Genomic DNA, 25,107 nt, shown 5'->3' with positions numbered 1-25,107 from the left:
GGCAGTGTGCCCTTCTTTTACCAGAGCCATGTATGTCTATGGCAGTGTGCCCTTCTTTTACCAGAGCCATGTATGTCTATGGCAGTGTGCCCTTCTTTTACCAGAGCCATGTATGTCTATTGCAGTGTGCCCTTCTTTTACCAGAGCCATTTATGTCTATTGCAGTGTGCCCTTCTTTTACCAGAACCGTGTATGTGTATGGCAGTGTGCCCTTCTTTTATCAGAGCCATGTATGTGTATGGCAGTGTGCCCTTCTTTTATCAGAGCCATGTATGTCTATGGCAGTGTGCCCTTCTTTTACCAGAGCCATATATGTGTATGCAGTGTGCCCTTCTTTTACCAGAGCCGTGTATGTGTATGCAGTGTGCCCTTCTTTTACCAGAGCCGTGTATGTGTATGCAGTGTGCCCTTCTTTTACCAGAGCCGTGTATGTCTATTGCAGTGTGCCCTTCTTTTACCAGAGCCATGTATGTCTATTGCAGTGTGCCCTTCTTTTACCAGAGCCATGTATGTCTATTGCAGTGTGCCCTTCTTTTACCAGAGCCATGTATGTGTACGGCAGTGTGCCCTTCTTTTACCAGAATCGTGTATGTGTATGGCAGTGTGCCCTTCTTTTACCAGAGCCATGTATGTCTATGGCAGTGTGCCCTTCTTTTACAAGAGCCATGTATGTCTATGGCAGTGTGCCCTTCTTTTACCAGAGCCATGTATGTCTATTGCAGTGTGCCCTTCTTTTACCAGAACCGTGTATGTGTATGGCAGTGTGCCCTTCTTTTATCAGAGCCATGTATGTCTATGGCAGTGTGCCCTTCTTTTACCAGAGCCATGTATGTCTATTGCAGTGTGCCCTTCTTTTACCAGAACCGTGTATGTGTATGGCAGTGTGCCCTTCTTTTATCAGAGCCATGTATGTCTATGGCAGTGTGCCCTTCTTTTACCAGAGCCATGTATGTCTATGGCAGTGTGCCCTTCTTTTACCAGAGCCATGTATGTCTATTGCAGTGTGCCCTTCTTTTACCAGAGCCATGTATGTCTATGGCAGTGTGCCCTTCTTTTACCAGAGCCATGTATGTCTATTGCAGTGTGCCCTTCTTTTACCAGAACCGTGTATGTGTATGGCAGTGTGCCCTTCTTTTACCAGAACCATGTATGTCTATGGCAGTGTGCCCTTCTTTTACCAGAGCCATGTATGTCTATGGCAGTGTGCCCTTCTTTTATCAGAGCCATGTATGTGTATGGCAGTGTGCCCTTCTTTTACCAGAGCCATGTATGTCTATGGCAGTGTGCCCTTCTTTTATCAGAGCCATGTATGTCTATGGCAGTGTGCCCTTCTTTTACCAGAGCCATGTATGTCTATGGCAGTGTGCCCTTCTTTTACCAGAGCCATGTATGTCTATTGCAGTGTGCCCTTCTTTTACCAGAACCGTGTATGTGTATGGCAGTGTGCCCTTCTTTTACCAGAGCCATGTATGTCTATGGCAGTGTGCCCTTCTTTTATCAGAGCCATGTATATGTATGGCAGTGTGCCCTTCTTTTATCAGAGCCATGTATGTCTATGGCAGTGTGCCCTTCTTTTATCAGAGCCATGTATGTCTATTGCAGTGTGCCCTTCTTTTACCAGAACCATGTATGTCTATGGCAGTGTGCCCTTCTTTTACCAGAGCCATGTATGTCTATGGCAGTGTGCCCTTCTTTTATCAGAGCCATGTATGTGTATGGCAGTGTGCCCTTCTTTTATCAGAGCCATGTATGTCTATGGCAGTGTGCCCTTCTTTTATCAGAGCCATGTATGTCTATTGCAGTGTGCCCTTCTTTTACCAGAACCATGTATGTCTATGGCAGTGTGCCCTTCTTTTACCAGAGCCATGTATGTCTATGGCAGTGTGCCCTTCTTTTATCAGAGCCATGTATGTGTATGGCAGTGTGCCCTTCTTTTACCAGAGCCATGTATGTCTATGGCAGTGTGCCCTTCTTTTATCAGAGCCATGTATGTGTATGGCAGTGTGCCCTTCTTTTATCAGAGCCATGTATGTGTATATAGCAGTGTGCCCTTCTTTTACCAGAGCCATGTATGTGTATGGCAGTGTGCCCTTCTTTTATCAGAGCCATGTATGTGTATATAGCAGTGTGCCCTTCTTTTACCAGAACCGTGTATGTGTATGGCAGTGTGCCCTTCTTTTACCAGAGCCATGTATGTCTATGGCAGTGTGCCCTTCTTTTACCAGAGCCATGTATGTCTATGGCAGTGTGCCCTTCTTTTACCAGAGCCATGTATGTCTATGGCAGTGTGCCCTTCTTTTATCAGAGCCATGTATGTGTATGGCAGTGTGCCCTTCTTTTATCAGAGCCATGTATGTGTATATAGCAGTGTGCCCTTCTTTTACCAGAGCCATGTATGTGTATATAGCAATGTGCCCTTCTTTTATCAGAGCCATGTATGTCTATGGCAGTGTGCCCTTCTTTTACCAGAGCCATGTATGTCTATGGCAGTGTGCCCTTCTTTTACCAGAGCCATGTATGTCTATTGCAGTGTGCCCTTCTTTTACCAGAGCCATGTATGTCTATTGCAGTGTGCCCTTCTTTTACCAGAACCGTGTATGTGTATGGCAGTGTGCCCTTCTTTTACCAGAGCCATGTATGTCTATGGCAGTGTGCCCTTCTTTTATCAGAGCCATGTATGTGTATGGCAGTGTGCCCTTCTTTTATCAGAGCCATGTATGTCTATGGCAGTGTGCCCTTCTTTTATCAGAGCCATGTATGTCTATGGCAGTGTGCCCTTCTTTTACCAGAGCCATATATGTGTATGCAGTGTGCCCTTCTTTTACCAGAGCCGTGTATGTGTATGCAGTGTGCACTTCTTTTACCAGAGCCGTGTATGTGTATGCAGTGTGCCCTTCTTTTACCAGAGCCATGTATGTCTATTGCAGTGTGCCCTTCTTTTACCAGAGCCATGTATGTCTATTGCAGTGTGCCCTTCTTTTACCAGAGCCATGTATGTGTACGGCAGTGTGCCCTTCTTTTACCAGAATCGTGTATGTGTATGGCAGTGTGCCCTTCTTTTACCAGAGCCATGTATGTCTATGGCAGTGTGCCCTTCTTTTACAAGAGCCATGTATGTCTATGGCAGTGTGCCCTTCTTTTACCAGAGCCATGTATGTCTATGGCAGTGTGCCCTTCTTTTACCAGAGCCATGTATGTCTATGGCAGTGTGCCCTTCTTTTACCAGAGCCATGTATGTCTATTGCAGTGTGCCCTTCTTTTACCAGAGCCATTTATGTCTATTGCAGTGTGCCCTTCTTTTACCAGAACCGTGTATGTGTATGGCAGTGTGCCCTTCTTTTACCAGAGCCATGTATGTCTATGGCAGTGTTCCCTTCTTTTATCAGAGCCATGTATGTGTATGGCAGTGTGCCCTTCTTTTATCAGAGCCATGTATGTCTATGGCAGTGTGCCCTTCTTTTACCAGAGCCATATATGTGTATGCAGTGTGCCCTTCTTTTACCAGAGCCGTGTATGTGTATGCAGTGTGCCCTTCTTTTACCAGAGCCGTGTATGTGTATGCAGTGTGCCCTTCTTTTACCAGAGCCATGTATGTCTATTGCAGTGTGCCCTTCTTTTACCAGAGCCATGTATGTCTATTGCAGTGTGCCCTTCTTTTACCAGAGCCATGTATGTGTACGGCAGTGTGCCCTTCTTTTACCAGAATCGTGTATGTGTATGGCAGTGTGCCCTTCTTTTACCAGAGCCATGTATGTCTATGGCAGTGTGCCCTTCTTTTACAAGAGCCATGTATGTCTATGGCAGTGTGCCCTTCTTTTACCAGAGCCATGTATGTCTATGGCAGTGTGCCCTTCTTTTACCACAAATGTGTATGGCAGTGTGCCCTTCTTCATTTACCAGAGCCATGTATGTGTATATAGCAGTGTGCCCTTCTTTTACCAGAGCCATGTATGTGTATATAGCAGTGTGCCCTTCTTTTACCAGAGCCATGTATGTCTATTGCAGTGTGCCCTTCTTTTACCAGAACCATGTATGTCTATGGCAGTGTGCCCTTCTTTTACCAGAGCCATGTATGTCTATGGCAGTGTGCCCTTCTTTTATCAGAGCCATGTATGTGTATGGCAGTGTGCCCTTCTTTTACCAGAGCCATGTATGTCTATTGCAGTGTGCCCTTCTTTTACCAGAACCGTGTATGTGTATGGCAGTGTGCCCTTCTTTTACCAGAGCCATGTATGTCTATGGCAGTGTGCCCTTCTTTTACCAGAGCCATGTATGTCTATGGCAGTGTGCCCTTCTTTTACCAGAGCCATGTATGTCTATGGCAGTGTGCCCTTCTTTTATCAGAGCCATGTATGTGTATGGCAGTGTGCCCTTCTTTTATCAGAGCCATGTATGTGTATATAACAGTGTGCCCTTCTTTTACCAGAGCCATGTATGTGTATATAGCAATGTGCCCTTCTTTTATCAGAGCCATGTATGTCTATGGCAGTGTGCCCTTCTTTTACCAGAGCCATGTATGTCTATGGCAGTGTGCCCTTCTTTTACCAGAGCCATGTATGTCTATTGCAGTGTGCCCTTCTTTTACCAGAGCCATGTATGTGTATGGCAGTGTGCCCTTCTTTTATCAGAGCCATGTATGTCTATGGCAGTGTGCCCTTCTTTTATCAGAGCCATGTATGTCTATGGCAGTGTGCCCTTCTTTTACCAGAGCCATATATGTGTATGCAGTGTGCCCTTCTTTTACCAGAGCCGTGTATGTGTATGCAGTGTGCCCTTCTTTTACCAGAGCCGTGTATGTGTATGCAGTGTGCCCTTCTTTTACCAGAGCCATGTATGTCTATTGCAGTGTGCCCTTCTTTTACCAGAGCCATGTATGTCTATTGCAGTGTGCCCTTCTTTTACCAGAGCCATGTATGTGTACGGCAGTGTGCCCTTCTTTTACCAGAATCGTGTATGTGTATGGCAGTGTGCCCTTCTTTTACCAGAGCCATGTATGTCTATGGCAGTGTGCCCTTCTTTTACAAGAGCCATGTATGTCTATGGCAGTGTGCCCTTCTTTTACCAGAGCCATGTATGTCTATGGCAGTGTGCCCTTCTTTTACCACAAATGTGTATGGCAGTGTGCCCTTCTTCATTTACCAGAGCCATGTATGTGTATATAGCAGTGTGCCCTTCTTTTACCAGAGCCATGTATGTGTATATAGCAGTGTGCCCTTCTTTTACCAGAGCCATGTATGTCTATTGCAGTGTGCCCTTCTTTTACCAGAACCATGTATGTCTATGGCAGTGTGCCCTTCTTTTACCAGAGCCATGTATGTCTATGGCAGTGTGCCCTTCTTTTATCAGAGCCATGTATGTGTATGGCAGTGTGCCCTTCTTTTACCAGAGCCATGTATGTCTATTGCAGTGTGCCCTTCTTTTACCAGAACCGTGTATGTGTATGGCAGTGTGCCCTTCTTTTACCAGAGCCATGTATGTCTATGGCAGTGTGCCCTTCTTTTACCAGAGCCATGTATGTCTATGGCAGTGTGCCCTTCTTTTACCAGAGCCATGTATGTCTATGGCAGTGTGCCCTTCTTTTATCAGAGCCATGTATGTGTATGGCAGTGTGCCCTTCTTTTATCAGAGCCATGTATGTGTATATAGCAGTGTGCCCTTCTTTTACCAGAGCCATGTATGTGTATATAGCAATGTGCCCTTCTTTTATCAGAGCCATGTATGTCTATGGCAGTGTGCCCTTCTTTTACCAGAGCCATGTATGTCTATGGCAGTGTGCCCTTCTTTTACCAGAGCCATGTATGTCTATTGCAGTGTGCCCTTCTTTTACCAGAGCCATGTATGTCTATTGCAGTGTGCCCTTCTTTTACCAGAACCGTGTATGTGTATGGCAGTGTGCCCTTCTTTTACCAGAGCCATGTATGTCTATGGCAGTGTGCCCTTCTTTTATCAGAGCCATGTATGTGTATGGCAGTGTGCCCTTCTTTTATCAGAGCCATGTATGTCTATGGCAGTGTGCCCTTCTTTTATCAGAGCCATGTATGTCTATGGCAGTGTGCCCTTCTTTTACCAGAGCCATATATGTGTATGCAGTGTGCCCTTCTTTTACCAGAGCCGTGTATGTGTATGCAGTGTGCCCTTCTTTTACCAGAGCCGTGTATGTGTATGCAGTGTGCCCTTCTTTTACCAGAGCCATGTATGTCTATTGCAGTGTGCCCTTCTTTTACCAGAGCCATGTATGTCTATTGCAGTGTGCCCTTCTTTTACCAGAGCCATGTATGTGTACGGCAGTGTGCCCTTCTTTTACCAGAATCGTGTATGTGTATGGCAGTGTGCCCTTCTTTTACCAGAGCCATGTATGTCTATGGCAGTGTGCCCTTCTTTTACAAGAGCCATGTATGTCTATGGCAGTGTGGCCTTCTTTTACCAGAGCCATGTATGTCTATGGCAGTGTGCCCTTCTTTTACCAGAGCCATGTATGTCTATGGCAGTGTGCCCTTCTTTTACCAGAGCCATGTATGTCTATGGCAGTGTGCCCTTCTTTTACCAGAGCCATTTATGTCTATTGCAGTGTGCCCTTCTTTTACCAGAACCGTGTATGTGTATGGCAGTGTGCCCTTCTTTTACCAGAGCCATGTATGTCTATGGCAGTGTGCCCTTCTTTTATCAGAGCCATGTATGTGTATGGCAGTGTGCCCTTCTTTTATCAGAGCCATGTATGTCTATGGCAGTGTGCCCTTCTTTTATCAGATCCATGTATGTCTATGGCAGTGTGCCCTTCTTTTACCAGAGCCATATATGTGTATGCAGTGTGCCCTTCTTTTACCAGAGCCGTGTATGTGTATGCAGTGTGCCCTTCTTTTACCAGAGCCGTGTATGTGTATGCAGTGTGCCCTTCTTTTACCAGAGCCATGTATGTCTATTGCAGTGTGCCCTTCTTTTACCAGAGCCATGTATGTCTATTGCAGTGTGCCCTTCTTTTACCAGAGCCATGTATGTGTACGGCAGTGTGCCCTTCTTTTACCAGAATCGTGTATGTGTATGGCAGTGTGCCCTTCTTTTACCAGAGCCATGTATGTCTATGGCAGTGTGCCCTTCTTTTACAAGAGCCATGTATGTCTATGGCAGTGTGCCCTTCTTTTACCAGAGCCATGTATGTCTATGGCAGTGTGCCCTTCTTTTACCACAAATGTGTATGGCAGTGTGCCCTTCTTCATTTACCAGAGCCATGTATGTGTATATAGCAGTGTGCCCTTCTTTTACCAGAGCCATGTATGTGTATATAGCAGTGTGCCCTTCTTTTACCAGAGCCATGTATGTCTATTGCAGTGTGCCCTTCTTTTACCAGAACCATGTATGTCTATGGCAGTGTGCCCTTCTTTTACCAGAGCCATGTATGTCTATGGCAGTGTGCCCTTCTTTTATCAGAGCCATGTATGTGTATGGCAGTGTGCCCTTCTTTTACCAGAGCCATGTATGTCTATTGCAGTGTGCCCTTCTTTTACCAGAACCGTGTATGTGTATGGCAGTGTGCCCTTCTTTTACCAGAGCCATGTATGTCTATGGCAGTGTGCCCTTCTTTTACCAGAGCCATGTATGTCTATGGCAGTGTGCCCTTCTTTTACCAGAGCCATGTATGTCTATGGCAGTGTGCCCTTCTTTTATCAGAGCCATGTATGTGTATGGCAGTGTGCCCTTCTTTTATCAGAGCCATGTATGTGTATATAACAGTGTGCCCTTCTTTTACCAGAGCCATGTATGTGTATATAGCAATGTGCCCTTCTTTTATCAGAGCCATGTATGTCTATGGCAGTGTGCCCTTCTTTTACCAGAGCCATGTATGTCTATGGCAGTGTGCCCTTCTTTTACCAGAGCCATGTATGTCTATTGCAGTGTGCCCTTCTTTTACCAGAGCCATGTATGTGTATGGCAGTGTGCCCTTCTTTTATCAGAGCCATGTATGTCTATGGCAGTGTGCCCTTCTTTTATCAGAGCCATGTATGTCTATGGCAGTGTGCCCTTCTTTTACCAGAGCCATATATGTGTATGCAGTGTGCCCTTCTTTTACCAGAGCCGTGTATGTGTATGCAGTGTGCCCTTCTTTTACCAGAGCCGTGTATGTGTATGCAGTGTGCCCTTCTTTTACCAGAGCCATGTATGTCTATTGCAGTGTGCCCTTCTTTTACCAGAGCCATGTATGTCTATTGCAGTGTGCCCTTCTTTTACCAGAGCCATGTATGTGTACGGCAGTGTGCCCTTCTTTTACCAGAATCGTGTATGTGTATGGCAGTGTGCCCTTCTTTTACCAGAGCCATGTATGTCTATGGCAGTGTGCCCTTCTTTTACAAGAGCCATGTATGTCTATGGCAGTGTGCCCTTCTTTTACCAGAGCCATGTATGTCTATGGCAGTGTGCCCTTCTTTTACCACAAATGTGTATGGCAGTGTGCCCTTCTTCATTTACCAGAGCCATGTATGTGTATATAGCAGTGTGCCCTTCTTTTACCAGAGCCATGTATGTGTATATAGCAGTGTGCCCTTCTTTTACCAGAGCCATGTATGTCTATTGCAGTGTGCCCTTCTTTTACCAGAACCATGTATGTCTATGGCAGTGTGCCCTTCTTTTACCAGAGCCATGTATGTCTATGGCAGTGTGCCCTTCTTTTATCAGAGCCATGTATGTGTATGGCAGTGTGCCCTTCTTTTACCAGAGCCATGTATGTCTATTGCAGTGTGCCCTTCTTTTACCAGAACCGTGTATGTGTATGGCAGTGTGCCCTTCTTTTACCAGAGCCATGTATGTCTATGGCAGTGTGCCCTTCTTTTACCAGAGCCATGTATGTCTATGGCAGTGTGCCCTTCTTTTACCAGAGCCATGTATGTCTATGGCAGTGTGCCCTTCTTTTATCAGAGCCATGTATGTGTATGGCAGTGTGCCCTTCTTTTATCAGAGCCATGTATGTGTATATAACAGTGTGCCCTTCTTTTACCAGAGCCATGTATGTGTATATAGCAATGTGCCCTTCTTTTATCAGAGCCATGTATGTCTATTGCAGTGTGCCCTTCTTTTACCAGAGCCATGTATGTCTATTGCAGTGTGCCCTTCTTTTACCAGAGCCATGTATGTCTATTGCAGTGTGCCCTTCTTTTACCAGAACCGTGTATGTGTATGGCAGTGTGCCCTTCTTTTACCAGAGCCATGTATGTCTATGGCAGTGTGCCCTTCTTTTATCAGAGCCATGTATGTGTATGGCAGTGTGCCCTTCTTTTATCAGAGCCATGTATGTCTATGGCAGTGTGCCCTTCTTTTATCAGAGCCATGTATGTCTATGGCAGTGTGCCCTTCTTTTACCAGAGCCATATATGTGTATGCAGTGTGCCCTTCTTTTACCAGAGCCGTGTATGTGTATGCAGTGTGCCCTTCTTTTACCAGAGCCGTGTATGTGTATGCAGTGTGCCCTTCTTTTACCAGAGCCATGTATGTCTATTGCAGTGTGCCCTTCTTTTACCAGAGCCATGTATGTCTATTGCAGTGTGCCCTTCTTTTACCAGAGCCATGTATGTGTACGGCAGTGTGCCCTTCTTTTACCAGAATCGTGTATGTGTATGGCAGTGTGCCCTTCTTTTACCAGAGCCATGTATGTCTATGGCAGTGTGCCCTTCTTTTACAAGAGCCATGTATGTCTATGGCAGTGTGCCCTTCTTTTACCAGAGCCATGTATGTCTATGGCAGTGTGCCCTTCATTTACCAGAGCCATGTATGTCTATGGCAGTGTGCCCTTCTTTTACCAGAGCCATGTATGTCTATTGCAGTGTGCCCTTCTTTTACCAGAGCCATGTATGTCTATTGCAGTGTGCCCTTCTTTTACCAGAACCGTGTATGTGTATGGCAGTGTGCCCTTCTTTTACCAGAGCCATGTATGTCTATGGCAGTGTGCCCTTCTTTTATCAGAGCCATGTATGTGTATGGCAGTGTGCCCTTCTTTTATCAGAGCCATGTATGTCTATGGCAGTGTGCCCTTCTTTTATCAGAGCCATGTATGTCTATGGCAGTGTGCCCTTCTTTTACCAGAGCCATATATGTGTATGCAGTGTGCCCTTCTTTTACCAGAGCCGTGTATGTGTATGCAGTGTGCCCTTCTTTTACCAGAGCCGTGTATGTGTATGCAGTGTGCCCTTCTTTTACCAGAGCCATGTATGTCTATTGCAGTGTGCCCTTCTTTTACCAGAGCCATGTATGTCTATTGCAGTGTGCCCTTCTTTTACCAGAGCCATGTATGTGTACGGCAGTGTGCCCTTCTTTTACCAGAATCGTGTATGTGTATGGCAGTGTGCCCTTCTTTTACCAGAGCCATGTATGTCTATGGCAGTGTGCCCTTCTTTTACAAGAGCCATGTATGTCTATGGCAGTGTGCCCTTCTTTTACCAGAGCCATGTATGTCTATGGCAGTGTGCCCTTCTTTTACCACAAATGTGTATGGCAGTGTGCCCTTCTTCATTTACCAGAGCCATGTATGTGTATATAGCAGTGTGCCCTTCTTTTACCAGAGCCATGTATGTGTATATAGCAGTGTGCCCTTCTTTTACCAGAGCCATGTATGTCTATTGCAGTGTGCCCTTCTTTTACCAGAACCATGTATGTCTATGGCAGTGTGCCCTTCTTTTACCAGAGCCATGTATGTCTATGGCAGTGTGCCCTTCTTTTATCAGAGCCATGTATGTGTATGGCAGTGTGCCCTTCTTTTACCAGAGCCATGTATGTCTATTGCAGTGTGCCCTTCTTTTACCAGAACCGTGTATGTGTATGGCAGTGTGCCCTTCTTTTACCAGAGCCATGTATGTCTATGGCAGTGTGCCCTTCTTTTACCAGAGCCATGTATGTCTATGGCAGTGTGCCCTTCTTTTACCAGAGCCATGTATGTCTATGGCAGTGTGCCCTTCTTTTATCAGAGCCATGTATGTGTATGGCAGTGTGCCCTTCTTTTATCAGAGCCATGTATGTGTATATAACAGTGTGCCCTTCTTTTACCAGAGCCATGTATGTGTATATAGCAATGTGCCCTTCTTTTATCAGAGCCATGTATGTCTATGGCAGTGTGCCCTTCTTTTACCAGAGCCATGTATGTCTATGGCAGTGTGCCCTTCTTTTACCAGAGCCATGTATGTCTATTGCAGTGTGCCCTTCTTTTACCAGAGCCATGTATGTGTATGGCAGTGTGCCCTTCTTTTATCAGAGCCATGTATGTCTATGGCAGTGTGCCCTTCTTTTATCAGAGCCATGTATGTCTATGGCAGTGTGCCCTTCTTTTACCAGAGCCATATATGTGTATGCAGTGTGCCCTTCTTTTACCAGAGCCGTGTATGTGTATGCAGTGTGCCCTTCTTTTACCAGAGCCGTGTATGTGTATGCAGTGTGCCCTTCTTTTACCAGAGCCATGTATGTCTATTGCAGTGTGCCCTTCTTTTACCAGAGCCATGTATGTCTATTGCAGTGTGCCCTTCTTTTACCAGAGCCATGTATGTGTACGGCAGTGTGCCCTTCTTTTACCAGAATCGTGTATGTGTATGGCAGTGTGCCCTTCTTTTACCAGAGCCATGTATGTCTATGGCAGTGTGCCCTTCTTTTACAAGAGCCATGTATGTCTATGGCAGTGTGCCCTTCTTTTACCAGAGCCATGTATGTCTATGGCAGTGTGCCCTTCTTTTACCACAAATGTGTATGGCAGTGTGCCCTTCTTCATTTACCAGAGCCATGTATGTGTATATAGCAGTGTGCCCTTCTTTTACCAGAGCCATGTATGTGTATATAGCAGTGTGCCCTTCTTTTACCAGAGCCATGTATGTCTATTGCAGTGTGCCCTTCTTTTACCAGAACCATGTATGTCTATGGCAGTGTGCCCTTCTTTTACCAGAGCCATGTATGTCTATGGCAGTGTGCCCTTCTTTTATCAGAGCCATGTATGTGTATGGCAGTGTGCCCTTCTTTTACCAGAGCCATGTATGTCTATGGCAGTGTGCCCTTCTTTTACCAGAGCCATGTATGTCTATTGCAGTGTGCCCTTCTTTTACCAGAACCGTGTATGTGTATGGCAGTGTGCCCTTCTTTTACCAGAGCCATGTATGTCTATGGCAGTGTGCCCTTCTTTTATCAGAGCCATGTATGTGTATGGCAGTGTGCCCTTCTTTTATCAGAGCCATGTATGTGTATATAGCAGTGTGCCCTTCTTTTACCAGAGCCATGTATGTGTATATAGCAATGTGCCCTTCTTTTATCAGAGCCATGTATGTCTATGGCAGTGTGCCCTTCTTTTACAAGAGCCATGTATGTCTATGGCAGTGTGCCCTTCTTTTACCAGAGCCATGTATGTCTATGGCAGTGTGCCCTTCTTTTACCAGAGCCATGTATGTCTATGGCAGTGTGCCCTTCTTTTACCAGAGCCATGTATGTCTATTGCAGTGTGCCCTTCTTTTACCAGAGCCATGTATGTCTATTGCAGTGTGCCCTTCTTTTACCAGAACCGTGTATGTGTATGGCAGTGTGCCCTTCTTTTACCAGAGCCATGTATGTCTATGGCAGTGTGCCCTTCTTTTATCAGAGCCATGTATGTGTATGGCAGTGTGCCCTTCTTTTATCAGAGCCATGTACAGTGGGGCAAAAAAGTATTTAGTCAGTCAGCAATAGTGCAAGTTCCACCACTTAAAAAGATGAGAGGCGTCTGTAATTTACATCATAGGTAGACCTCAACTATGGGAGACAAACTGAGAAAAAAAAATCCAGAAAATCACATTGTCTGTTTTTTTAACATTTTATTTGCATATTATGGTGGAAAATAAGTATTTGGTCAGAAACAAAATTTCATCTCAATACTCTGTAATATATCCTTTGTTGGCAATGACAGAGGTCAAACGTTTTCTTTAAGTCTTCACAAGGTTGCCACACATTGTTGTTGGTATGTTGGCCCATTCCTCCATGCAGATCTCCTCTAGAGCAGTGATGTTTTTGGCTTTTCGTTTGGCAACACGGACTTTCAACTCCCTCCAAAGGTTTTCTATAGGGTTGAGATCTGGAGACTGGCTAGGCCACTCCAGAACCTTGAAATGCTTCTTACTAAGCCACTCCTTCGTTGCCCTGGCGGTGTGCTTTGGATCATTGTCATGTTGAAAGACCCAGCCACGTTTCATCTTCAATGCCCTTGCTGATGGAAGGAGGTTTGCACTCAAAATCTCACGATACATGGCCCCATTCATTCTTTCATGTACCCGGATCAGTCGTCCTGGCCCCTTTGCAGAGAAACAGCCCCAAAGCATGATGTTTCCACCACCATGCTTTACAGTAGGTATGGTGTTTGATGGATGCAACTCAGTATTCTTTTTCCTCCAAACACAACAAGTTGTGTTTCTACCAAACAGTTCTGGTTTGGTTTCATCAGACCATAGGACATTCTCCCAAAACTCCTCTGGATCATCCAAATGCTCTCTAGCAAACTTCAGACGGGCCCGGACATGTACTGGCTTAAGCAGTGGGACACGTCTGGCACTGCAGGATCTGAGTCCATGGTGGCGTAGCGTGTTACTTATGGTAGACCTTGTTACATTGGTCCCAGCTCTCTGCAGTTCATTCACTAGGTGCCCCCGCGTGGTTCTGGGATTTTTGCTCACCGTTCTTGTGATCATTCTGACCCCACGGGGTGGGATTTTGCGTGGAGCCCCAGATCGAGGGAGATTATCAGTGGTCTTGTATGTCTTCCATTTTCTAATTATTGCTCCCACTGTTGATTTTTTCACTCCTAGCTGGTTGACTATTGCAGATTCAGTCTTCCCAGCCTGGTGCAAGGCTACAATTTTGTTTCTGGTGTCCTTTGACAGCTCTTTGGTCTTCACCATAGTGGAGTTTGGAGTCAGACTGTTTGAGGGTGTGTACAGGTGTCTTTTTACACTGATAACAAGTTTAAACATGTGCCATTACTACAGGTAATGAGTGGAGGAAAGAGGAGACTCTTAAAGAAGAAGTTACAGGTCTGTGAGAGCCAGAAATCTTGATTGTTTGTTTCTGACCAAATACTTATTTTCCACCATAATATGCAAAAAAAATGATAAAAAAACAGACAATGTGATTTTCTGGATTTTTTTTTCTCAGTTTGTCTCCCATAGTTGAGGTCTACCTATGATGTAAATTACAGACGCCTCTCATCTTTTTAAGTGGTGGAACTTGCACTATTGCTGACTGACTAAATACTTTTTTGCCCCACTGTATGTCTATGGCAGTGTGCCCTTCTTTTACCAGAGCCATATATGTGTATGCAGTGTGCCCTTCTTTTACCAGAGCCGTGTATGTGTATGCAGTGTGCCCTTCTTTTACCAGAGCCGTGTATGTGTATTGCAGTGTGCCCTTCTTTTACCAGAGCCATGTATGTCTATTGCAGTGTGCCCTTCTTTTACCAGAGCCATGTATGTGTACGGCAGTGTGCCCTTCTTTTACCAGAATCGTGTATGTGTATGGCAGTGTGCCCTTCTTTTACCAGAGCCATGTATGTCTATGGCAGTGTGCCCTTCTTTTATCAGAGCCATGTATGTGTATGGCAGTGTGCCCTTCTTTTATCAGAGCCATGTATGTCTATGGCAGTGTGCCCTTCTTTTATCAGAGCCATGTATGTCTATGGCAGTGTGCCCTTCTTTTACCAGAGCCATATATGTGTATGCAGTGTGCCCTTCTTTTACCAGAGCCGTGTATGTGTATGCAGTGTGCCCTTCTTTTACCAGAGCCATGTATGTCTATTGCAGTGTGCCCTTCTTTTACCAGAGCCATGTATGTCTATTGCAGTGTGCCCTTCTTTTACCAGAGCCATGTATGTGTACGGCAGTGTGCCCTTCTTTTACCAGAATCGTGTATGTGTATGGCAGTGTGCCCTTCTTTTACCAGAGCCATGTATGTCTATGGCAGTGTGCCCTTCTTTTACAAGAGCCATGTATGTCTATGGCAGTGTGCCCTTCTTTTACCAGAGCCATGTATGTCTATGGCAGTGTGCCCTTCTTTTACCACAAATGTGTATGGCAGTGTGCCCTTCTTCATTTACCAGAGCCATGTATGTGTATATAGCAGTGTGCCCTTCTTTTACCAGAGCCATGTATGTGTATATAGCAGTGTGCCCTTCTTTTACCAGAGCCATGTATGTCTATTGCAGTGTGCCCTTCTTTTACCAGAACCATGTATGTCTATGGCAGTGTGCCCTTCTTTTACCAGAGCCATGTATGTCTATGGCAGTGTGCCCTTCTTTTATCAGAGCCATGTATGTGTATGGCAGTGTGCCCTTCTTTTACCAGAGCCATGTATGTCTATGGCAGTGTGCCCTTCTTTTACCAGAGCCATGTATGTCTATTGCAGTGTGCCCTTCTTTTACCAGAACCGTGTATGTGTATGGCAGTGTGCCCTTCTTTTACCAGAGCCATGTATGTCTATGGCAGTGTGCCCTTCTTTTATCAGAGCCATGTATGTGTATGGCAGTGTGCCCTTCTTTTATCAGAGCCATGTATGTGTATATAGCAGTGTGCCCTTCTTTTACCAGAGCCATGTATGTGTATATAGCAATGTGCCCTTCTTTTATCAGAGCCATGTATGTCTATGGCAGTGTGCCCTTCTTTTACAAGAGCCATGTATGTCTATGGCAGTGTGCCCTTCTTTTACCAGAGCCATGTATGTCTATGGCAGTGTGCCCTTCTTTTACCAGAGCCATGTATGTCTATGGCAGTGTGCCCTTCTTTTACCAGAGCCATGTATGTCTATTGCAGTGTGCCCTTCTTTTACCAGAGCCATGTATGTCTATTGCAGTGTGCCCTTCTTTTACCAGAACCGTGTATGTGTATGGCAGTGTGCCCTTCTTTTACCAGAGCCATGTATGTCTATGGCAGTGTGCCCTTCTTTTATCAGAGCCATGTATGTGTATGGCAGTGTGCCCTTCTTTTATCAGAGCCATGTATGTCTATGGCAGTGTGCCCTTCTTTTATCAGAGCCATGTATGTCTATGGCAGTGTGCCCTTCTTTTACCAGAGCCATATATGTGTATGCAGTGTGCCCTTCTTTTACCAGAGCCGTGTATGTGTATGCAGTGTGCCCTTCTTTTACCAGAGCCGTGTATGTGTATGCAGTGTGCCCTTCTTTTACCAGAGCCATGTATGTCTATTGCAGTGTGCCCTTCTTTTACCAGAGCCATGTATGTCTATTGCAGTGTGCCCTTCTTTTACCAGAGCCATGTATGTGTACGGCAGTGTGCCCTTCTTTTACCAGAATCGTGTATGTGTATGGCAGTGTGCCCTTCTTTTACCAGAGCCATGTATGTCTATGGCAGTGTGCCCTTCTTTTACAAGAGCCATGTATGTCTATGGCAGTGTGCCCTTCTTTTACCAGAGCCATGTATGTCTATGGCAGTGTGCCCTTCTTTTACCAGAGCCATGTATGTCTATGGCAGCGTGCCCTTCTTTTACCAGAGCCATGTATGTCTATTGCAGTGTGCCCTTCTTTTACCAGAGCCATGTATGTCTATTGCAGTGTGCCCTTCTTTTACCAGAACCGTGTATGTGTATGGCAGTGTGCCCTTCTTTTACCAGAGCCATGTATGTCTATGGCAGTGTGCCCTTCTTTTACCAGAGCCGTGTATGTGTATGCAGTGTGCCCTTCTTTTATCAGAGCCATGTATGTCTATGGCAGTATGCCCTTCTTTTACCAGAGCCGTGTATGTGTATGGCAGTGTGCCCTTCTTTTATCAGAGCCATGTATGTGTATAGCAGTGTGCCCTTCTTTTATCAGAGCCATGTATGTCTATGGCAGTGTGCCCTTCTTCATTTACCAGAGCCATGTATGTCTATGGCAGTGTGCCCTTCTTTTACCAGAACCGTGTATGTCTATTGCAGTGTGCCCTTCTTTTACCAGAGCCATGTATGTCTATTGCAGTGTGCCCTTCTTTTACCAGAACCGTGTATGTGTATGGCAGTGTGCCCTTCTTTTACCAGAGCCATGTATGTCTATGGCAGTGTGCCCTTCTTTTATCAGAGCCATGTATGTGTATGGCAGTGTGCCCTTCTTTTATCAGAGCCATGTATGTCTATGGCAGTGTGTCCTTCTTTTATCAGAGCCATGTATGTCTATGGCAGTGTGCCCTTCTTTTACCAGAGCCATATATGTGTATGCAGTGTGCCCTTCTTTTACCAGAGCCGTGTATGTGTATGCAGTGTGCCCTTCTTTTACCAGAGCCGTGTATGTGTATGCAGTGTGCCCTTCTTTTACCAGAGCCATGTATGTCTATTGCAGTGTGCCCTTCTTTTACCAGAGCCATGTATGTCTATTGCAGTGTGCCCTTCTTTTACCAGAGCCATGTATGTGTACGGCAGTGTGCCCTTCTTTTACCAGAATCGTGTATGTGTATGGCAGTGTGCCCTTCTTTTACCAGAGCCATGTATGTCTATGGCAGTGTGCCCTTCTTTTACAAGAGCCATGTATGTCTATGGCAGTGTGCCCTTCTTTTACCAGAGCCATGTATGTCTATGGCAGTGTGCCCTTCTTTTACCAGAGCCATGTATGTCTATGGCAGTGTGCCCTTCTTTTACCAGAGCCATGTATGTCTATGGCAGTATGCCCTTCTTCATTTACCAAAGCCATGTATGTCTATGGCAGTGTGCCCTTCTTTTATCAGAGCCATGTATGTGTATGGTAGTGTGCCCTTCTTTTACCAGAACCGTGTATGTGTATGGCAGTGTGCCCTTCTTTTACCAGAGCCATGTATGTCTATGGCAGTGTGCCCTTCTTTTATCAGAGCCATGTATGTCTATGGCAGTGTGCCCTTCTTTTATCAGAGCCATGTATGTGTATGGTAGTGTGCCCTTCTTTTACCAGAACCGTGTATGTGTATGGTAGTGTGCCCTTCTTTTACCAGAACCGTGTATGTGTATGGCAGTGTGCCCTTCTTTTATCAGAGCCATGTATGTGTATAGCAGTGTGCCCTTCTTCATTTACCAGAGCCATATATGTCTATTGCAGTGTGACCTTCTTTTATCAGAGCCATGTATGTCTATGGCAGTGTGCCCTTCTTTTATCAGAGCCATGTATGTCTATGGCAGTGTGCCCTTCTTTTATCAGAGCCATGTATGTCTATGGCAGTGTGCCCTTCTTTTATCAGAGCCATGTATGTGTATGGTAGTGTGCCCTTCTTTTACCAGAACCGTGTATGTGTATGGCAGTGTGCCCTTCTTTTATCAGAGCCATGTATGTGTATAGCAGTGTGCCCTTCTTTTACCAGAACCGTGTATGTGTATGGCAGTGTGCCCTTCTTTTGCCAGAGCCATGTATGTCTATGGCAGTGTGCCCTTCTTTTATCAGAGCCATGTATGTGTATGGCAGTGTGCCCTTCTTTTACCAGAACCGTGTATGTGTATGGCAGTGTGCCCTTCTTTTATCAGAGCCATGTATGTGTATAGCAGTGTGCCCTTCTTCATTTACCAGAGCCATGTATGTCTATGGCAGTGTGCCCTTCTTTTACCAGAGCCATGTATGTCTATTGCAGTGTGCCCTTCTTTTACCAGAGCCATGTATGTCTATTGCAGTGTGCCCTTCTTTTACCAGAACCGTGTATGTGTATGGCAGTGTGCCCTTCTTTTACCAGAGCCATGTATGTCTATGGCAGTGTGCCCTTCTTTTACCAGAGCCGTGTATGTGTATGCAGTGTGCCCTTCTTTTATCAGAGCCATGTATGTCTATGGCAGTGTGCCCTTCTTTTACCAGAGCCGTGTATGTGTATGGCAGTGTGCCCTTCTTTTATCAGAGCCATGTATGTGTATAGCAGTGTGCCCTTCTTTTATCAGAGCCATGTATGTCTATGGCAGTGTGCCCTTCTTCATTTACCAGAGCCATGTATGTCTATGGCAGTGTGCCCTTCTTTTACCAGAACCGTGTATGTGTATGGCAGTGTGCCCTTCTTTTATCAGAGCCATGTATGTCTATGGCAGTGTGCCCTTCTTCATTTACCAGAGCCATGTATGTCTATGGCAGTATGCCCTTCTTCATTTACCAGAGCCATGTATGTCTATGGCAGTGTGCCCTTCTTCATTTACCAGAGCCATATATGTCTATTGCAGTGTGCCCTTCTTTTATCAGAGCCATGTATGTCTATGGCAGTGTGCCCTTCTTTTACCAGAACCGTGTATGTGTATGGCGGTGTGCCCTTCTTCATTTACCAGAGCCATGTATGTCTATGGCAGTGTGCCCTTCTTCATTTACCAGAGCCATATATGTCTATTGCAGTGTGCCCTTATTTTATCAGAGCCATGTATGTCTATGGCAGTGTGCCCTTCGTTTATCAGAGCCATGTATGTCTATGGCAGTGTGCCCTTCTTCATTTACCAGAGCCATGTATGTCTATGGCAGTGTGCCCTTCTTCATTTACCAGAGCCATGTATGTCTATGGCAGTGTGCCCTTCTTCATTTACCAGAGCCATGTATGTCTATGGCAGTGTGCCCTTCTTCATTTACCAGAGCCATGTATGTCTATGGCAGTGTGCCCTTCTTCATTTACCAGAGCCATATATGTCTATTGCAGTGTGCCCTTCTTTTATCAGAGCCATGTATGTCTATGGCAGTGTGCCCTTCTTTTATCAGAGCCATGTATGTGTATGGCAGTGTGCCCTTCTTTTATCAGAGCCATGTATGTCTATGGCAGTGTGCCCTTCTTCATTTACCAGAGCCATGTATGTCTATGGCAGTATGCCCTTCTTCATTTACCAAAGCCATGTATGTCTATGGCAGTGTGCCCTTCTTTTATCAGAGCCATGTATGTGTATGGTAGTGTGCCCTTCTTTTACCAGAACCGTGTATGTGTATGGCAGTGTGCCCTTCTTTTACCAGAGCCATGTATGTCTATGGCAGTGTGCCCTTCTTTTATCAGAGCCATGTATGTCTATGGCAGTGTGCCCTTCTTTTATCAGAGCCATGTATGTGTATGGTAGTGTGCCCTTCTTTTACCAGAACCGTGTATGTGTATGGTAGTGTGCCCTTCTTTTACCAGAACCGTGTATGTGTATGGCAGTGTGCCCTTCTTTTATCAGAGCCATGTATGTGTATAGCAGTGTGCCCTTCTTCATTTACCAGAGCCATATATGTCTATTGCAGTGTGACCTTCTTTTATCAGAGCCATGTATGTCTATGGCAGTGTGCCCTTCTTTTATCAGAGCCATGTATGTCTATGGCAGTGTGCCCTTCTTTTATCAGAGCCATGTATGTCTATGGCAGTGTGCCCTTCTTTTATCAGAGCCATGTATGTGTATGGTAGTGTGCCCTTCTTTTACCAGAACCGTGTATGTGTATGGCAGTGTGCCCTTCTTTTATCAGAGCCATGTATGTGTATAGCAGTGTGCCCTTCTTTTACCAGAACCGTGTATGTGTATGGCAGTGTGCCCTTCTTTTATCAGAGCCGTGTATGTGTATGGCAGTGTGCCCTTCTTTTATCAGAGCCATGTATGTGTATAGCAGTGTGCCCTTCTTTTATCAGAGCCATATATGACTGTGTATGGTAGTGTGTTAAAAAGTCGATATCGATTGCAGTATTTAGCAGGCAAGCAGATGCTTTTCAATTGGCGCCCCCACAATGTCATCGCGAGGGGCCAATTGTTGCCATGGTGACCCTATGTCGTCATGACGACATCCTGGTCACCAGAGCTAGCAAACTTACTACATCATGCTCAGATCAAGGTGTAGCAAGTTTGTCAAAGCTTAAATTTTACTTTTTAAGATTTATTATTTTTTATTTAATTCAGAGTGTTGAGCAGAAGGCAGCATTTTCTTATTAAGGATTTTTTTGCATTGACCATACCCTCCACAATATGAAGCCTTCCAACACCATTGGCTGCCATACAGCCCCAGACCATTACTTTCATCGGATGTTTCACAGAGAAGCTCAAACACTCTGGCTTGTACTCTTCATGTGGGAACCTTCTCACATAAGACTTGCCATCATTTCCTAAAATGCAAAAAGTGCTTTCATCACTAAATAGCACTTTTTCCCACTCCTCCTTCCTCCATTTTAAATATTTCAATGCCCGCAGTTTTCGCCTTTTGTCTTTGTACGGCTGTCATCAATGGCTTCTTTCGGGCCTTGCACCCTCTCAATCCTGCTTCCAATCATCTCTTCCTAACAGTTGATGTTGCTACCTCAATATTGCACTTTTCTTGCCATTCTCGCAGAAGCTGAGGAGGGGTGAGCTTTCGATTGGCAAGGCATGTTGATTTATGATTCACTAGATAGACCAACAGATAAAACAAACAAACAAAGCAGCAGATGTGATGCAATGAGATTGGCTGCCATATCCCGGTTATGATTGGTCACAAGAACCTCATCTGTGATTGGCTAATTTTGGATCTGAAGCTGTACAATATTTAGTTCTGCTTTCAATTCCCATATTGTTGCAATAATTTCAGGCAAAACTGCTTCAAAAGCTAAAAATATTACAGGGAGAGAATGCAAAAATGTATTCTGAACAAAACCATATATAATATGTCATATTAGCATCGAAGATATTCGACAAAAAACATTTAAAACTTGAAAAATCAATCTATTTATCCTATGCAGGACTTTTGAACACCACTGTGTATATATGTATATATATATATATATATATATATATATATATATATATATATATGTATATATATATATATGTATATATATATATATATACATATATATATATATATATATATATATATATATATATATATATATATATATATATATATATATAAAATATACACTGGATGGAGGGAGAGTGGTAGTGTCATGATGGGGGCAGGCATGCGGCGCTGTTTCCTGATGGCATCCTGTGATAATCTAATGACTTTTGCATCTGGGACTCATGTGCTTGATGCCTACGCTTTTATGTACTGTTTTTGTCCCAGCGATGCTGTTGCTCTTCAAGAGTCTCATTTGCCCTTTGTTGTCTTCGACGTTCGTTTGCTGCTTTCCTTTCATTGTCATTGGCGTACTTTTTAGCCATGTTGGAGTTGATATTTGCTTTTAAAAGGTGTTTTCCCATGAACAAAAGTTCATTTAAAAATTTTTCTGTGTCTGACTGTGTATGGAGCATACCACAGCTCCTGGGCAGGGGAGGAAGCAAAAGACAATACTGACATTACAGCAGGACATCACAGAGGATACATTTTGTGAGGTAAAACATTTTTTAAAAACAGTCAGTGAAATACTTTACCTCACAAAATGAATCCACTGTGATCCCCTGCTGTAATGTCAGTATTGTCTTTTGCTTCCTCCCCTGCCCAGGAGATGTTGTATGCTCCATGCACGGTCAGACACAGTAAATTTTCAAAATTTAGGGATTGGCTGCTGCAGATTCCCAGCAGTTTTCCATGAGTTTACAGTACCATGTAAACCTATGGAAAACAAAATCCGCAGTGCACATGCTGCGAAAAAAAACGCACGGAAACGTAGCGTTGATTATTCCGCAGCATGTCAATTCTCTGTTCGGATTTTGCAGTGGTTTACACCTGCTCCATAATAGGAATTCGCAGGTGTAAAACCGCAGGTGGAATCCGCACAAAATCACGGTAAATCCGCAGTAATTCCGCAGGAAATCCGCAGTGCGTATTACCTGCGGATTTACGAAAATCAGTCCTGAAAAATCCACAGAGTAATCCGCAGCGTGTGCACATACCCTTAATGTGACCGGCTTAATCTGTCTGTAGACATGTCGCGCATCTGCCGCCGGGAATCACCGAATGATTCACTGCACCTGCACGTAATTCGCACAGACGCAGTAAATCAGACCGCTGCCATCTTTGTGCAGACATATAGCGGCGGTCACATTAAAACTGCACATGTGCTCCTCCTGTACAAAGATGGCGGCAGTCAGTGAATCATTTGCCTGATACCGGCGACGGCGTGTTCGTGACGGTGTTTGGCTGGTGGTACCATGCAAGAGGCTGCGTGAGTGTGAATGTGTGTGTGGTGTGTACAGCGTATAGAGAGTGTGTGTGTGTGTGTGTGTGGTGCAACGGTGTTCCGCTGGTGGTACCGCGCAATAGGTTGGTACCAGCAGCAGTTTCCATATTGAGACACCCATCACTTGGGTGTCCCAATATGGCGGTCGATGAACTTCCTCCGCTTGGAATTCTGGGATATGGTGACATCTGGACAGAACAGGAAAACATTACAAAAACATTACAAGGCAATTATATAAATATATATATATGCCATACAGCTCCATCAGCAGGAAAACAAAAAAGTTATAGCTCTCAGAATAAAGTGATGCAAAAAAAATAATTTTTTTCTATAAAATAGTTTCTGTGTAAAAGTGCCAAAGCAGAAAAAATTATACAAATTTTGTATCACCGTAATCATACTGGCAGGAAGAATAAAGCTTCCTTATAAATTGTACCACAGGTGGAATAACATAAGGAAAAAAAATCCTGAAATATTGCTGGTTTTTGTTAATTCTGCCTTCCAAAAATTAGAATAGAAAGCTGTCAAACAATGTCATGTGTCCAAAAATGGTACCAATAAAAACTTCAACTTGTCCCACAAAAAGCAAGCCCTCATGTAACTGGGTTGGCCTATATATGGAAAAAATTATAGTTCTAAAAATATGGCGATGCAAAGACTAGTGCAACACCCGCTAGGGCCATGGGGTACTTGGAACCGGGTTGGACGGTTCTTAACCCCATAAGCCCCAAGGGTGGTTTGCATGTTAATGACTGGGCCAATTTTTACAATTCTGACCACTGTCCCTTTATGAGGTTATAATTCTGGAACGCTTCAACGGATCTTGGCGATTTTGACATTGTTTTCTCTTGACATATTATACTTCATTATAGTAGTAAAATTTCTTCGATATAACTTGCGTTTATTTGTGAAAAAAAAATGGATATTTGGCGAAAATATTGAAAATTTTGCAATTTTCCAACTTTGAATTTTTATGCCCTTAAATCACAGAGATATGTCACACAAAATAATTAATAAGTAACATTTCCCACATGTCTACTTTACATCAGCACAATTTTGGAACCAAATTTTTTTTGTTAGGGAGTTATAAGGGTTAAAAGTTGACCAGCAATTTCTCATTTTTACAACACCAATATTTTTTAGGGACCACATCACATTTGAAGTCATTTTGAGGGGTCTATATGATAGAAAATACCCAATTGTGACACCATTCTAAAAACTGCACCCATCAAGGTGCTCAAAGCCACATTCAAGAAGTTTATTAACCCTTCGGGTGTTTTACAGGAATTTTTGGAATGTTTAAAAAAAAATTAACATTTAACTTTTTTTCTCAAAAAATTTAATTCAGCTCCAATTTGTTTTATTTTACCAAGGGTAACAGGAGAAAATGGACCCCAAAAGTTGTTGTACAATCTGTTCTGAGTACCCCATATATGGGGGTAATCCACTGTTTGGGCGCATGGCAGTGCTCGGAAGGGAGCGCCTTTTCAATGCAAAATTCAGTGGAATTGAGATGGGACGCCATGTTGCGTTTGGAGAGCCCCTGATGTGCCTAAACATTGAAACCCCCCACAAGTGACACCCTTTTGGAAAGTAGACCCCCTAAGGAACTTATCTAGATTTGTGGTGAGCACTTTAACCCACCAAGTGCTTTACAGAAGTTTATAATGCAGAGCCATAAAAATAAAAAATCATATATTTTCACAAATATGATATTTTCGCCCCCAATTTTTTATTTTCCCAAGGGTAAGAGAAGAAATTTGACCCCAAAAGTTGTTGTGCCATTTGTTCTGAGTACGCTGATACCCCACATGTGGGGTTAAACCACCGTTTGGGCGCATGGCAGAGCTCGGAAGGGAAGGAGCGCCGTTTGACTTTTCATTGCAAAATTGACTGGAGTTGAGATGGGACACCATGTCACGTTTGGAGAGCCCCTAATGGGCCTAAATATTGAAACCCCCACAAGTGACACCATTTTGGAATGTAGACCCCCTAAGGAACTTATCTAGCTGTGCTTTGAAAGCTTTGAACCCCCAAGTGTTTCACTATAGATTATAATGCAGAGCCGTGAAAATAAAAATTCTTTTTTTTTTCACAAAAATTATTTTTTAGCCCCCAGT

General features: G+C 44.3%; 1 long non-coding RNA gene across 1 annotated transcript in view; it reads left to right on the top strand.

The window, feature by feature from the left end:
• Positions 1-25,107, top strand: part of LOC138680754 (uncharacterized) — a 37,150-nt gene that overhangs the window by 1,856 nt on the left and 10,187 nt on the right. The gene's annotated exons all lie outside the window — the stretch shown is intronic.

This window comes from Ranitomeya imitator, chromosome 5, assembly GCF_032444005.1.
Source record: "Ranitomeya imitator isolate aRanImi1 chromosome 5, aRanImi1.pri, whole genome shotgun sequence".
NCBI lineage: Eukaryota > Metazoa > Chordata > Amphibia > Anura > Dendrobatidae > Ranitomeya > Ranitomeya imitator.
Note: the sequence above shows the minus strand (reverse complement) of the source record. Positions and strands in the feature narration are given on the sequence as shown.